The sequence below is a fragment of the Cupressus sempervirens genome, chromosome 10, assembly GCF_028749045.1.
Source record: "Cupressus sempervirens isolate cs-2001-9-10 chromosome 10, ASM2874904v1, whole genome shotgun sequence".
NCBI classification, from domain to species: Eukaryota; Viridiplantae; Streptophyta; class Pinopsida; order Cupressales; family Cupressaceae; genus Cupressus; species Cupressus sempervirens.
This window is the reverse complement of record NC_143127.1, coordinates 479,632,161-479,647,879: the sequence shown is the minus strand read 5'-3', so window position 1 is coordinate 479,647,879 and position 15,719 is coordinate 479,632,161.

Sequence of the window (15,719 nt, the reverse complement as noted above, 5' to 3'; positions counted from 1 at the left end):
TTTTCACAATTGTGACAAATTGATTAGAGTTTCAACAAAGTAATTATTTTATTTTCGACCTCACTCCCTCGGACATAAATGCATGTCTAATCAATAATAATAATTAAATCATTTTTCTTATCAAAGATTGTAAATATATCAATCTATTATTTTTAATATCTTGTGAGTTTAAGTTTATTTAAAATCTTACTTAAAAACTAATTATCATATCATTTTAAAATACGTTTATTTAATTTTTTCTTCACAATAATTTAAAATCATTTTATCCTATTTTTAAAATTAATTTTTTATTCTAAATTATAATCAAATTAATAAATAACAAAAATATATGTTTAATATATGTTTAACAAAAATTAATATATGAAGGATATTGTCAAGGCGGTTCAGGAGTTCTTTGGAGCCAGAAGCATTCTGAAGGAAATCAACTCCACATTCTTAGTTCTCATTCCCAAAGTGCCAGGTGCTGACACTTTGGATAAGTTCAGACCCATCAGCTTATGCAACTCGTTTTATAAGATCATCTCGAAGGTGCTCACTTTGAGGCTGCTCAAGCTACTCCCCCTGATTATTTCCCAACAACAATCTGGTTTTGTCTCGGGCAGACAGATTTTAGATTTGATCATCATGGTGCATGAAGTGATTCACTCTATGGAAGTTGGTAAGAGAGAAGGGATGTTACTCAAACTTGACATGTCTAAAGCTTACGATCGGGTGGACTGGTCTTTTTTAAAGTTGGTGTTGAAGGCTTTTGGCTTTGATGTCAAATCATGCAAGCTAATCTCCCAGCTGGTCACTACCCCCTCTCTTGTAGTTTTAGTGAATGGATCCCCCTCTGATTTCTTCAAACCTACTAGAGGCCTTCATCGGGGGGATCCTCTTTCACCAATACTCTTTATCATCTTGGTGGAATGTATTGGAAGGCTCATGGAAAAGAAAAAGAAAGAAGGGCGGATCGAAGGTTTCAAACCTTCTTCCAAATGCACCCCCTTTACGCATCAACAATTTGTTGATGATACTATTATGGGTGGAGAGGCCTCGGTCAGGGAGGCCAAGGCTATGAAAGACACTTTGGACACCTATTCTAGTGGGTCGGGGCAGCTCATCAATTGAGACAAAAGCTCTATTTTCTTCATCAACATTCCGGAGGAAAGACAACAGAGAATCTCCAGAATCCTGGGATGTCAGATGGGGAAGCTTCCTTCTACCTACCTTGGTCTCCCCTTGGGTTTGACCCCTTCTGATTCCTTCTGGAATGACATTATGGATAGGTTTAGTAAGAAGCTGGCTGGCTGGAAATGAGCCACTCTTAGCCAAGCTGGAAAATGTCAACTAGTTAAATCCATCCTCCAAAACTTGCCAATTTATGCCCTGAGCCTTTTCACCATACTCGAGAAATTCGCCGAGAGGATGGAGAAAATCCAAAGGGATTTTTTATGGACGGGAATTGAAAGGAATTAAAGGTACCCCCTGGTTGCTTGGGACAAAGTTTGCCTCCCTAAGAAGAATGGAGGTCTGGGAGTCAGAAAGCTCACTCACATCAACAAGGCCCTCCTAGCGAAGCAAATCTGGCGCATCTTTAGTAGCACAGGGGAATGGAGAGACACTGTGGTAAATAAGTATATAAAAAGGCCCTCTATCCAGTTCACTCTATTCAACGAGGATATCTCTGGAGGCTCTGTTGTTTGGAATGGATTTTTAAAAGCCCAAGACTTGGCTAATTCTAAAGTCTCTTGGAAGCTAGGAAATGGGGAGAACATTTTGTTTTGGTTTGACAGCTGGCTTTCCCAGGGCCCCCTCATAAATATCCCCAGCTTTGGAGTTTGGGCTAATGATTGCATCAACCTTTTTGGGCACAAAGTCAGCAATTATAGGACTAAACAGGGATGGAAGGACCTTTCCATTATCTCAGAGGACCTCAAACCAATTATGATCATGTTTAATTCCTTATCCCTCAACAAAAATAAGGATGAATTGGTTTGGAGGGATAATGCCAATGGTCTCTATTCGGTCGCCTCTAGGTACTCTGCTTTATGGAGCTCAAAAGAGTCCCCCCCTTGGTCGAGGGCCTGGCTCCCGGGCCTAATACCCAAAGTCAACATGTTTTTTTGGTTGGCACTTCAAGACAAAACTCTCACCCAGGAGAATCTCATTAAAAGAGGTCATATCATGCCTAGCAGATGTATTTTGTGCAAAGAAGATTCAGAGATAGGTAATCATTTGTTCTTTCTTTTCTCTTACTCCAGGACTGTTTGGGGCTTCCTCACCCAGGACCTTGGCCACAGCTAGTGCTTTCCTTCCAACCTTCTCAACTTTTTTTGTCAATGGTAGGGCATGTTCAATGGGTCTGCCTTGTAGGAAATCAGCTCCTGGCTTCTGCCCCATTTTTGTTGGAGCATATGGAAGGAGAGAAACAATCAAATTTTCAGAGATAGGGAGGAGCCAACTTTAGTTGTTGGAAGGAAGATCTTTAGTAACATAAAGGAAAAAATTTTCGTGAGGAAGGGGGGAGCTTTTGAGATAGGAGGCAGGAAAAAGGAGAAGGTAAAAGAAAAAGTGAGGAAAAGACAGGAAGCCGAATGGCACCTCCCCCCTGAAGGCTGGCACAAAGCCAACTTCGACGAAGCTTCCAAGGGCAACCCTGGATCCTCAGGAAGTGGAGGTGTGGTTAGAAATGAAAATGGAGACAGTGTTGCGGCTTTCGCTCTCCCGTTGGGTTTCCAAACAAATCATTTTGCGAAAGCCAACGCAGCGTGCAATGTTGTTAAATTGGCTTTTGAAATAGGGGTCACCAATTTATGGCTTGAAGGAGACTCAAATAACATTATTAAGTGTATCAATGGCAATTCATATCTATCTTGGACGATTGCAAATCTCATTAATGAGACTAGAGAGACCCTTGCTAAATTCAATAAATTCCACGTCACCCATACTTTCTGGGAAGCAAACCTGGTTGCCGACAGGTTTGCGAATATTGGGGTCGGCACAAACCAAAAAATGACTTCGTTTCCCGAAACTTGTTTGTCGGCGGACGTTAAATGCCTGATCGACTTGGATAAAATCTAAGGAAGTACGGAGGAAATCAAGTTTTAATTATGAATATGAAAGGGTTAAGAAATAAGGGTACTTTTCATAATAGAAGCATGGGAATTCGTAAATGTAGTAATCCTTTATTGATTAATTGCCACGCTTTGTGGGTTGTCTATTGCAATCATTTTAGGGGAAATAACAAGGTTTGTTTTCTCTGTTCTTCGCTTACTCTCGGTGGCATATTCCAGTCACAGAGTGAAGGGCACATGAGTAAAGTGGGTGTGCAGTGTGCGGAGATGGTGGGCGAGAGATGTAGAAAGGAGCCGGTGGGGGACTTTGAGAAATGGAGAAGCAGGCCGAAAGTGTGGGAAAAGCTTGAAGAGGGTGGGGTTACCAAATATATCATGAAGCTGCATGGTTTTGATCAGGAGGTGACCAATAGTATGGTGGGGTCTTGGAAGGATGGCAGGGTTAAGGTGAATGGCATCTACTTTCGGATAACGGACGAGGTGATTGCGGCTGTCATCGACATCCCTATCAAGGGTTTCAAATTCTTTAGGGATAAGAAGCTCTCCACCAATGCGGTTAGGGACTTTGTGGAGAGTGAGAAAGAATTGAAAGCATTGAGAAAGATTGACACCTACTATGTCCCCGACTCCATGAAGAAGCGGTGGAGGTATGTTCTGAAAGTTATCATTGAGTACTTTACCCAAGGTTTGATAGGGCCCGAACCCACCACTTTGTCATTTTGAATCATTTTTGGAAGAAAGCTAGAATTTCTTTACCTTTTTATCTTTTAACCTCTTTGAGCAAGGCGGTGGATAGCTTCAAGAAGAAGCCCATAGCTAACCCGGCTCTGCACGAGGGGCTGCTGCTTCTTATCCATGAGCACTTCCAAGCTCAGATGGTAAGCATCGCCCCCCCTCAGACAGAGAATGTGGAGTCTGGGAGTTCTAGTTACTCCTCTGACTTGGATGATATTCAGAGCCCCAGCTTTGAGAAAGGTGGGATCTCTTCTTCGGGGAAAGTAGTGACTTACCATGCTAAAAAATCTCCCTCCCCCATAACGCCAAGTAGAAAAAGCCCTAGGGATCTCGGGCAGAAGCCGACTGAGAAGGCTGAGGAGGGAGACAGCGATGACGAGGAGGAACCGGAGTCTGAGGAGGTGGTTGAGGAGACACAGGAGGAAATTAAGGAGGAGAGTGGAAGGAAGAAATGCAAGAGGGAGAGTTTGGAAGATGTGCGCTCTCAATTTGAGGAGGCGTCTGTGCTGCCCCTTTTTCTTGTCCATCTCCATCCTAAGGAACAGATTGAGGAGAAAGTGGGGTATGCGGAAGGGGAAGTGCAGACCAACAACAGGAGGAAAGCGTGGATCAACTTCAATGTCAAGACTGCCAAGATGGACTTGGATGACCTTTTGAGGCACCACCATCCATCATTTGGTTTTTCCTAGACCACAGGCTCCCTAGAAGTAAAAGTGAGATCAACCTCATCAGGCTTGTTATTTTGATATTGAAATGTTATATTTTTATATAGTTATATTTACTTATATTTAAGTATAACTCTACTCTTACTTAAATGGGCCCTTGATAACTCTAAGTGGAACCTAATCCTAATTTAAGTTTAAATGAGTTCAAATGTTGAATTAATTAGAAGTGGTATTAAGTAAGGTTTAATATTCATTTGTATTTAAGATTAAAATTTAATATAAAACAAAATTTTCTTAGAATTATAATTATTTGCAATTGACATATGTTTTTGGAATTTGTAAAAGTAAGAGTTTGTTCTATAAATTAAAAATTAAGATTTTAAATAGAAATAAACTTGATATGAATTATTTTAAATGTAGATTTATTTAACTCTTACAATTGTAATATTAAGAGAATGTGTTGATCTATATAAAGTCGTACCAGTTTTTCAAGTTGTTCATCGCTAGTTGTATTGTGCATCAGGTGCTATTGATATACTTGTCACAATTAGTTTTGCAAAGGAGCATTTTCTATGGTTTGCAATTACTTTGAGTATTGTATCTTGCATTCTTGACATTGTGTAGCCTCGAATGTTAGAGTTGGACATCATGCTCTCCTCACTACATGGTTTATTTGCATTTATAAATTGTGTTGCAGTTTCATGTAAGCGTTGGGATATTGTAATATGATCCAACAAGGAGAAAACCCTAATCCTTAATATTAAAGCCTAATCCTAACCCTAATTATTGAATCTTAATCCTAAATATTAACTCCTAACCCAAACCCCAACCATGAATCCTAACCCTAATCATAACCACAAACCTAAATCCTAAATACTAAAGCCTAATATTAAAATTATTTGCTAAATCCAAAACCCTAAATCTTAGACCCCTATGTAAACTATAATCCTAAATGAAAAACCATAATCTTGAATGATGAACCTTAAATGCTACATCGTAATCCTAACCTAATCCTAAATATTAAATCCTAATTGTAATCTTAAAACTAGTCCTAATCTTAATGTAAATGGTAATCACAATCCTAAATGATAAACCCTAATCTTAAAAGATAATTTCTAATCCTAAATGATAAACCCTAATCTTGAATGCTACACCCTAAATCTTAAAACCCAACCCTAACCCTAACCCTAATACTAAATGATAAATGTTGGTCCTAAATGTTAAACCCTAAATCTTAAATCCTACTTGAAATGATAATCTTAAATGATAGACTCTAATAGTAAATGCTAAAACCTAATCATAAACATTAAATCCTAATCCTAATCATAATTATAAAGGTAAAACCTTAATCCTAAATGCTAACTACATTGCTAACTATACTTGATAAACCCTAATCTTAAATGTTAAATCCTAATCGTAAATTCTAACCCTAATACAAATCCTAACCCTAACCCTAAATCCTAATCATAACCTTATCCATAAATCCTAATCCTAATTATAAATATTAAACAATAATTATAAATATTGAACCCTAATCATCATGATGATGTGACCTCACACCCTAATTATGATATTTTATGGAAATCCTAATGATGATGTAAGCTCATAGACCTACTATAATTTCTAATGGAAATTCCCATAATAGTTTGCAATTCAAAATCATAAGGGAATACAAAAGGATTGATTTTATTTGAAATTATAAAAAAATACAAGAGTTTTCATTTTCAATCTAATATTAATTTTAAATATTTCAATTTTCATCCCCACTTCTATTTTCATCTGTGAAATTTTTGAGACCTTAGGGTTACCCCTTCTCGAAACAAGACTGGAATAGGTCAACCCCAATCAACCTACTATGGAATAGTTCAACCCATTCTAGAATAAGATGACCTAGGTTGACCTATTCCCCAAAGACTTTGAGTCCCAAGGCCAGTTTTGTCTAGGGGTTCCAAATTTGAAAGTCGAGTGATCCCGTCATCTTGTTTCATTTTTGCACTTGAAAAATAGTATAAATAAAGCCTAGGTACCCTATTTTCACATCAAAAGAGTGACATGACATCATTATGCATACAAGGACACTCAAGCTATCAAAATTACTGAGCATTTTCTGTTCAAGATCTAACGTTTTGTTGGCCATGAAGGGAGGAGATCTACATTGCGCCAAATTTATCATCTTTTGTTTTTTGCATATATACATCCATGGTTTCATGATATGATTTTGATAGATCCATTTCATTTTTGGAACTTTCCTACATCCTTCATTGTAAATTAAACATCTACAACACACAAGCATTACAAAATCCTTATTAACAAGGGTTTCATCAAGGAAGGTAAATATTTACTTTTGTTTGGCTTCCTTTCATGGTTTAAATTTAATTGCATTTCAAGGTTGATTCCTCAATCTAGGGCTTGACCAAGGCAAGCCCTTTCTCAATAAACTAATTTACAGGAAATTCAAATGATGATTGTAGGTCCAAAAACTATTTGCTGAAATCTTTCTGAAGAATTTGAGTCAATTTTTCTACAATGCCCCGAAAATATGTCCATCATCTCGTAAATCATCTAGAGAGTTTTTCTATAATGCCCCACTATGGAACCCAAGGAAAATTAACCTATTATGTTACAGTATTTATAGATTTTTTCCTTAGAAGTTTATGCAACATCAAGATAATAATGTGGAAGCAATATAACACATACACATCTTATACACATAAGCAATTAAAATTCTATTTCTATTTCTCAAGGGTTCTTCATGTTCAATCACATTTGAATAAATATTACTAAACATCTTTAATTGTACAATGTCCATAACTGTGATGAAATAATAGATACATAATCTTATAGTGCATACATAAATATACCAGATACAATGAAGTACATCCAACACACCACATTCATTGCACATGTTACAAGGTATGTAATAATAAACTAAATATAATACATTTTCCCATTAGGACCTCAAGATACAAATACATGATGCATGATTACATAGATACATAAATTGAATGTAGAAAATTTCTCCAAGACATAAGAATAATAATGGTACTCTGTATCAATGAAATATCCAACATCGATGCCAATATACAGGGAACCCCAAAGGTAAGAGGGTCACTACCTCCCGCCATCATGGTAACCTAATCAGGCCCAATTCCACCCTACTGGAGAGATAATGTATGATCCACACATGAATATCAAAATCTCAAACAAGGGATCTTGAAAGCTCTCTCTACCTCAAGGGTACCAAAAACTACTCATACAAATATGAAATTGACAACAACCACCCAATGCCAAAATCACATACCAAAATCCATAACCAGATACAAATCTCCAAAACAAGTACCAATGCCAATAAAGAGCAACCATTGAATGACTACCAACTTCCAAATAAAAAACCAATCACCAAAAGAATAATAACCATCAAATAAATGATAACCACCAATAAGTTCCAATTACCAATAATAAATAACATGCAACAATAAGTTACACCTACCAGTCACTAAGAGAAATATGATTATGGTTTAGTCATTAACCAAAAACCATATTGATCCAACATTCATCTCTTTAACAATTACTTACCTAGATCAAGATTTGTATTTTGAAAATATCTAAAATTTATTTTTACATTGAATAATAAGCTAAATATTTCATGCGATCCTAATTGATACAACACCCATAGAAATGAACAATATCTATGGTCATAAAAGAAAGAGTCTAAAATACAAGTGTTATGAATCCAAGTTTTATTTTTAAAGGTTATATTAGTTCTAGTTTCATTTTCAAAACTTTGTTCTCTTAACTTTCTATTGATAAGTCTTGTTGCAAGCTTGAGTACTTGTTAACTAATGAGCACACAATATTCTTAGAGTTCCCAGTGTAGAAACTTGGTCTCTGATACTAATGTACAATAAATACACATAAATAGAAAAAACACAAAATCTATGGAGGAGACCTAGGATACATATTAGGGTCATCACATGGTCAAACTACTTGAGTTACCCTAGAGTGGTCTCTCACTAGACCCTAAACCCTCAAGCATTGAGTTATCTTGGACCAATCACTCTGGACCTCGTATCCTCAAGATGACACATGATGAACTAGAACAGCCTCTCATAAAGACAATGAATACTAGTAATGCCTCTCACTAGACATTATCCCATCCCCATCCTTAGCCTATACAAGAACTCAAGGAATGGACAAGGCAACACCACTATTGATCTTTTTCATGTTTGTCTAAATATTTTTAATTACTATGTTATCACTTATTACACAATTTTTGATAGTTTTCCTTGGTACTAGGAACTTTGGGCCCCATACCCCTATTGTAAGCAACTAATTAGGATGTACCTAGATAGCCTACGTTAAGATCACAAATCATAAATATGTCTCAAAAATTACATTAAAAAATAATCAAATTTAGTTCCATATAAAGAAAATTGGAATACATATTGGTCCTCAAACCAAAATCTCATAAATACATGTTGGTCGACAAACCATAACATCATAAAACATACTCTTTTAAAGAGTTCACAAAATAATGAGCTTAAGAAATCTGGTTGGGTAGAAAAACTACGACAAAGTTTACATCACAAAAATACTGAAAGTTCACATGTCACATCATCAACAAAACTCAAAGCCTCTAGTGTACCACTTATAAAGTTGATGTAATTCCTATATGAACAATACCAAATAGAAATTTAGGTCGACATGTTCCTAGAGATTTGAGAAAAATAGGGTTTTTTGGATTTTCTATCGTGATCACAAATCCACAGTTAGAATTATAGTCATACTTTTAGATCTACAATTTTTGGAGTAAAAAAAAATATTTTGTTGTATATTTCAAGGTAATTTCTTCATCCTTTCTTATGTCTCTTAGCATAGACCTATTTCCATATCTTAATTGGGCCAATTGTATACATTTATTACTTAGATCAATCTTACTCTTGTCATTAAGTCAATTGGTTCAATTTCAAATTCATATTGCACATCTAAAGTTAATTAACATTGCATGAAAGAGGACTTGTTTGCATGCTTCCTTGATAGAATTTGGGTTTCGAATTGGCATCTCTTCATCCTACTTGATTTTTTCTAATCTAACTTGGGTTATATTGAGAGTTATGTTTGGAAGCTCCTTTTTCTCTTGTATTTATGGTTTAGAGTGCAAATGGTTGGTTAAGGAATTTATCTCACATAGTCTACATTATTAAATTCATTAGTGGCCCAATTTGTCCACTATTTTTTTTTTAATAATTTAAACTTAAAATCTCTCCAAATTTCTAAAATTTAGGAGCTGAAATTTTTAAGCCATAACACACTACATAAGTCATGAGACCACTCACATTTTAGCATTCCTAAAAAATCTGTGGTTACTAATCTATTTTTTAGGAAGCCCCTCTCCATGGGATACCAACATTACTTTTTTGTCTAAATTTTATTATTTGTAAGACATCATATTTTCTAGTGAAAGTCTCTTGTATAAGACCTTATCAACTAATTATTTGACTGATTAATTTGTGCATAAAATTTGTATTCTAAAAGTTTAAAAGATATATTTTTAAGAATAATTATCAATATATTTTTTTGCTTAAAATATTGTTGGATTATGGTATTGATTGATTTTTAAAGATAAAGCCAAGTATAATAATAAATATCAATTGAGATACTAATTTCTTAAACATAAAAAGGTCTAAATTAGAGTTAATAAATATTGATTATAAAATTAAAATTTTATAAAATATGCATGTTTATTTCTTTTGAAGAAAGTAGTCCATGAAGATGACATGATTTAATCCAAAACCCTAAAATCCTTGTTCATAGATACATGCAAAATCTAATGAAATATATAATGCCCCAGAAAACTAGTCTTTCAAAATATCCAAAAATAATTAACAAAAAATCCTTCTAATGTTAATATTAACCTTGAGTTTTCAAAACCAAACCATAAACTATTGAAACAAAATTTGAATGTTGTTGGATACATATACTAATGAGATAAACAAGAGATTTTTTCCAAGGAAAATGGCCAAAAGACTCAAACCTTGGCATGTGTGTATGAGATACCAACTTCATCATTTTGTCCCTGGAGATTTCTGGAAAAAATTCCCTACTAAGTGAAAGAAAGAGGGAGTGGATTAATATGGAATCCAACTTGAAGACCAATATTTGATATCCAGTGACTTGGGCCCTTGATTTTTCATAATTTCCATCAACCCAATTGTCAAACTAGCCATTTGGGCCTCCCCATCCTCATTAGAAATCAACCCCTTTTCTTCCATATAGTTTTGAATCCAATTGACTTCTTATTCCATCAACTCCTTTTGAAATATCTCTAATCTTTTCATGAAATAATTTGAAAATAATCTAGATCCTAATATTTTATTGTCCGATTTAATGAATTGTAAACAAGGAATTAAATAAAAAGTGATTGATTTCAACAATAGATTTAAGCATTTGCATGATCACATTTCTCATTTTGTGTCTAATATTGATGTGAAAAAAAATTGTATTTCTTATTTATAAGATAAATTCTTGTTTCTAATTTTTTCCCTTTACTCAAATCTATGCAGTGCTTCATAATTATTAGCTTCAAGTGAGTTAGTTTTAGAGCACCACTCCAATGACTATAACTAATAAGAGTGATCTTGAATCCTATAAATTATTATCTTTAGAAAACTAAAGAAATCCATTATGATAAATAATTCATCCAAAAAATGTTGATGAGAAAGACCTCATGATTTTACTCAACTTTTTGAATCTTTGCATAGTGTGATGTTGATGATGATTAATGTTTATGTTTTAGCTCTTCCTTCCTTTAAACCAATTGACACATCCAACACTTTTTTCAATACAATCATCAATCCAATTAGGATATTGAAAAGTGTTTCCATTTGAAAAATGTTATTCAAGACCTCATTGATTCCAATACTATATTTGTTGAGGGTGTTACTTATGAAGTAAACATATCCATAACACCTACCAACCAAAACTTTCAAATACATAAATCAACATTTTTCCATCTCATTCAACTAATACCATTGAACCTACTTAACATATGCCTTCTTCCACCCATATTATTGATTATGATGATAAGTCTATTGAAGACAATAATATTGTAAACCTCATTGATCAAACCAAACTTGAAACCAACCTTGATCTTTTCATTATCTTTGACCCTATTTAAAGCACATGATGGTCCTCTTTACATTGTTGCAAAGGTTAATTATATATATTCTTGTGGTATCCTTACTAACCCTACTTGCATGGTGAATGCGATAATTGAAGAAATATATTTTCAATAGACAATTGCAACATGATTTATATTATCAATCTAATACTATGGTGAAAACTTGTAGGTTTCATTTTTTCTACCCATGGATCTATTCTAATTTTGATTGAAGTTGGTGGTAAAACAATATAAGCCACTTTATTGTCATCCCAACTTTCGTTAAATTTTAAGTCAAACTTGATCTTCCTTGGCTTATCTCCATGAAAGTTGTAGCCTCTTCTACTTATTAGTATTTGAAATTTTCTCAGAATGGACAAATCATGTCTGCTAACTATAGTCTATTTCAGCCCAATTCAATGCCTTGAGAGTCTATTGACCTTGATTCTTTTGGCCTTGTATATGTTTCGACCAACTAAATCTCACGGATACAATCTCTTATAATGATATCAAATTATAATATCCAAAATATTTGTGAGTTTAGTGATCCTAAGGATGTTCCATCTCCTTGTCTTGGACCTATACTTCTCCCTACACCACCTATACCACATAGATTCTTATGTTCCACCTCCCATTTCTTATAAATGTTCTATCCATGTTGTCTCTCAACCTAGTGTGTTTCCTTCCATTCTTCTCGGTGAAGAACAAAATGGTTGATGTTGATTAATCCTGAACCAAAACCAATTTAAAAAGGTGTAACCATTGTAGTGGTGATTGCCACCATAAAGTACATACTAGAGCCCATCAATGTTTTGTCCAAAACCTTTCATCATCTCAAAAATCTACTAATGCTTTGATTCCCTTTGAAAAACCTTTCTTGAACCAAAGGAGGAAGTTAACTTAAAAAGGATGAAATTGAACAAACATGACAATTCCATTCTTACGTCAGATTCTTTTATAATTAATTCAGACAAAGAAGACACTCTCGATAACGATGCTTTTAATACTCTTAATACAAATAATGACGATATTAATACTAGCGATTAATGATATATATGAGCTTATTGATGTTAATCATGATTTACTAGTTATGTTTTCACAACAATTACCTATTAGTCTAATGATGAACAAAGTGACCCATCTTTACAACATGGTCCTTCTTTGTAATTAGCTATTGTTCCATTATATATACATACATACATAAAATATATGTGTGTGTGTGTGTGTGTGTGTGTGTATGTGTATATATATGTATGTATATATATATACATACAAGTACATATACATATACATATACATATACATATACATATACAGATATAGATACAAATACAGATACATATACAGATACATATACATATACATATACATATACAAATATGTATGTATATGTATATATACATTTATGTATATATGTATATATATATATATATATATGTATATATATATATATGTATATATATATATATGTGTATATATATATATGTATATATGTAAATGTATATAATGTATATATGTATATGTATATAATGTATATATGTATATGTGTGTGTGTGTGTACAGGTACACATGCATATAATATTCAAAGGATCACAATGGAAGACTTAACTAACCAACCAACCAAAGATCTCTATGAAATCATCACTTACTAAAGCATACATATCCATCCACTAGAGTTATTTATACGATGTTCATTTAAAAACCCAAAGTACAAATTCCTAAATGATTAAAAATACAAGTTCATTCCAATTAACACAATGGGAATTTCAAAGTCAATCTTCCAAAATACACTTGATATCAAACCTATTATGATCTAGGAAGATGCAGGACCCAAAAGGGTATCAAAAATCACAATTGGCATCTTTGAGAAAGGTGGGTAGACGTCCACTATTTGTCCTGTGTCAAAACATTCCAGAGTCTCATGTGAGAAAGGATCAGCCCTAGTACGAGAAAACTACATGGACTAGAGAAATTGATGCCAATCTCGTATGATCCCAACAAACCCTCATATGAGTTGTTACTTGGCTATATGACAAACTTCCTCTATCTTATGAGAGCTTGCATTTTGGTAGAAGAAATTTCTCTCCCGAATGAAATTAGGAGGACAACAACACTAATACGCTTATCAAGAGATATAAATAAGGAAGAACCTCCACATTGACAAGTATCATAACCATGTAAATTGAGGAGCGAACACTTGAGAGCTTCATATATAGATTAATCAGCCTATCATGCTAAAATATAAGCATAATCCTACTCTAAGACAATATAAACAACATCAATAGAAAGAAAAGGACACCAAGTACATCATGTGCACCAAGAGTACATAAACCTAAATTAATTTGTAAGAATCAAACAATATAATCAAGGAAATTTAACATGTTATTCTACCAACACATCTCTAGTCCATAACAATGATGATATGACATCCATATAACAATAACTTACAACATCCAGATAAGAGAATGCATCAAGTAAATATGAGATATCACAACTCATAACATGATATGCAAGGCATAAACCACAAGAAAGCATACTTTAGAAACCTAAAGAATCCCAAAGAACATCCAACTCCAAACTCTAAATTCGAAGAAAACTATCTCTGTACACTAGTCCCCAACAGTGATAGGTAGTTACACCTCCCAACCATGTGGCACCCTTAGGCCCACACTCTCCATGCTAATGGAGGTAGTCACATTACCATAATCACATAAGAAAATAATGCAAGGCTTGCACACACACCAGTAAAAGTATGATAACAACATCTATATGATCACAAAGATAATGTAGTGCATTAGGTCATTGGTCAAACCCACTATAGGATAACTATGCAGGGACCGTAGTGGAGTATGATTGCTTGAAATCAAAAAGATGAAGATGTATAGGGTGCACTACTCAACTCCCTTGGGAGGTAATCACACTATACCCTCATACCAACTTCCATAGAAGACTGGTTGCCGTCTAGACACACCACCTTCATAGAGTCTCCCTTAGGATTCTTGACTACCATCTAGATGGGTAGATCTCATATCTTATATTACATTTTATCATCCCAATTATTATTTTTGGTTATCACTTGTTTAAACCTATTGACATTACCTTGTTAACCACTTTTAGACTGGGCTATACGAGAGAAGCCACTCCACATATCTATCCTAAATTACCATTCTCATCGCACAATGAGTTCCCATAAGTAATGCAAGTTCCCAACTCAACTCCCAAATGAATAATCACTCTTTCAACCTATATCTGGGAGTTTGGGTCTCATAAGATCCTGTCACACACACACACACACACACACACACACACACGCGCGCGCGCGCGCGCGCGTGTGCGCGCTCATGTTTGGGCACAACCATCTTCACAAATGAATCAATAGAACCAATGCTAGCATTGGATATGAGAATGCAACAAAAGATATAAGTTAAATGAACTCAATCAACCAAGCATCATGTCGAAAGTACAAATTCATCACAAGTCCCAATAAGGAAGAAAATCACCAAGTATCATAAACTCACTCAATTGACCTAAGTCTAGGAGTATATATTCAACACAAATCCTAATGCCAATGAAGTAAAGCATAATGTAGAGGAAAACATGGAATACAATCCATTTCTATAAACTAAGAAAATGATTCCAAATTACCAACAAAACATGGATGACACACAAAATAAGGCAAGGGTAAAATGCCCAAAATTAAAACTTCTTGGAAATCAACAAAATTGGAAACCCATTTCTAAAATGTGATAAAATGACCAAGGGTTTAAAAAAATTCACCAAACATGTTCTAAACCACAAATTAAAAAAATCTACTTGGTATTACAAGTGCATCAAAATCCCTTAGAAAATACGACTTTGGATTGGGAAACAAAATACCCCAAAATGTCCTATAACCATTCTGACTCTTCAATCCTAATTTTTATGGCAGGGGCTACAAAATCAAATCTCTAAGTAAGTTAAACAAGACAATAGGTGAAAATTGGATGACAAAAAATGATGTAGCAAATAAAAGTCCAAAAATCAAACATCAAATAAATTGATAAAATTATAACCCATTTCTGTAAATCCACCCAACATCACACTTTTCAAATAAAATCTTGGATC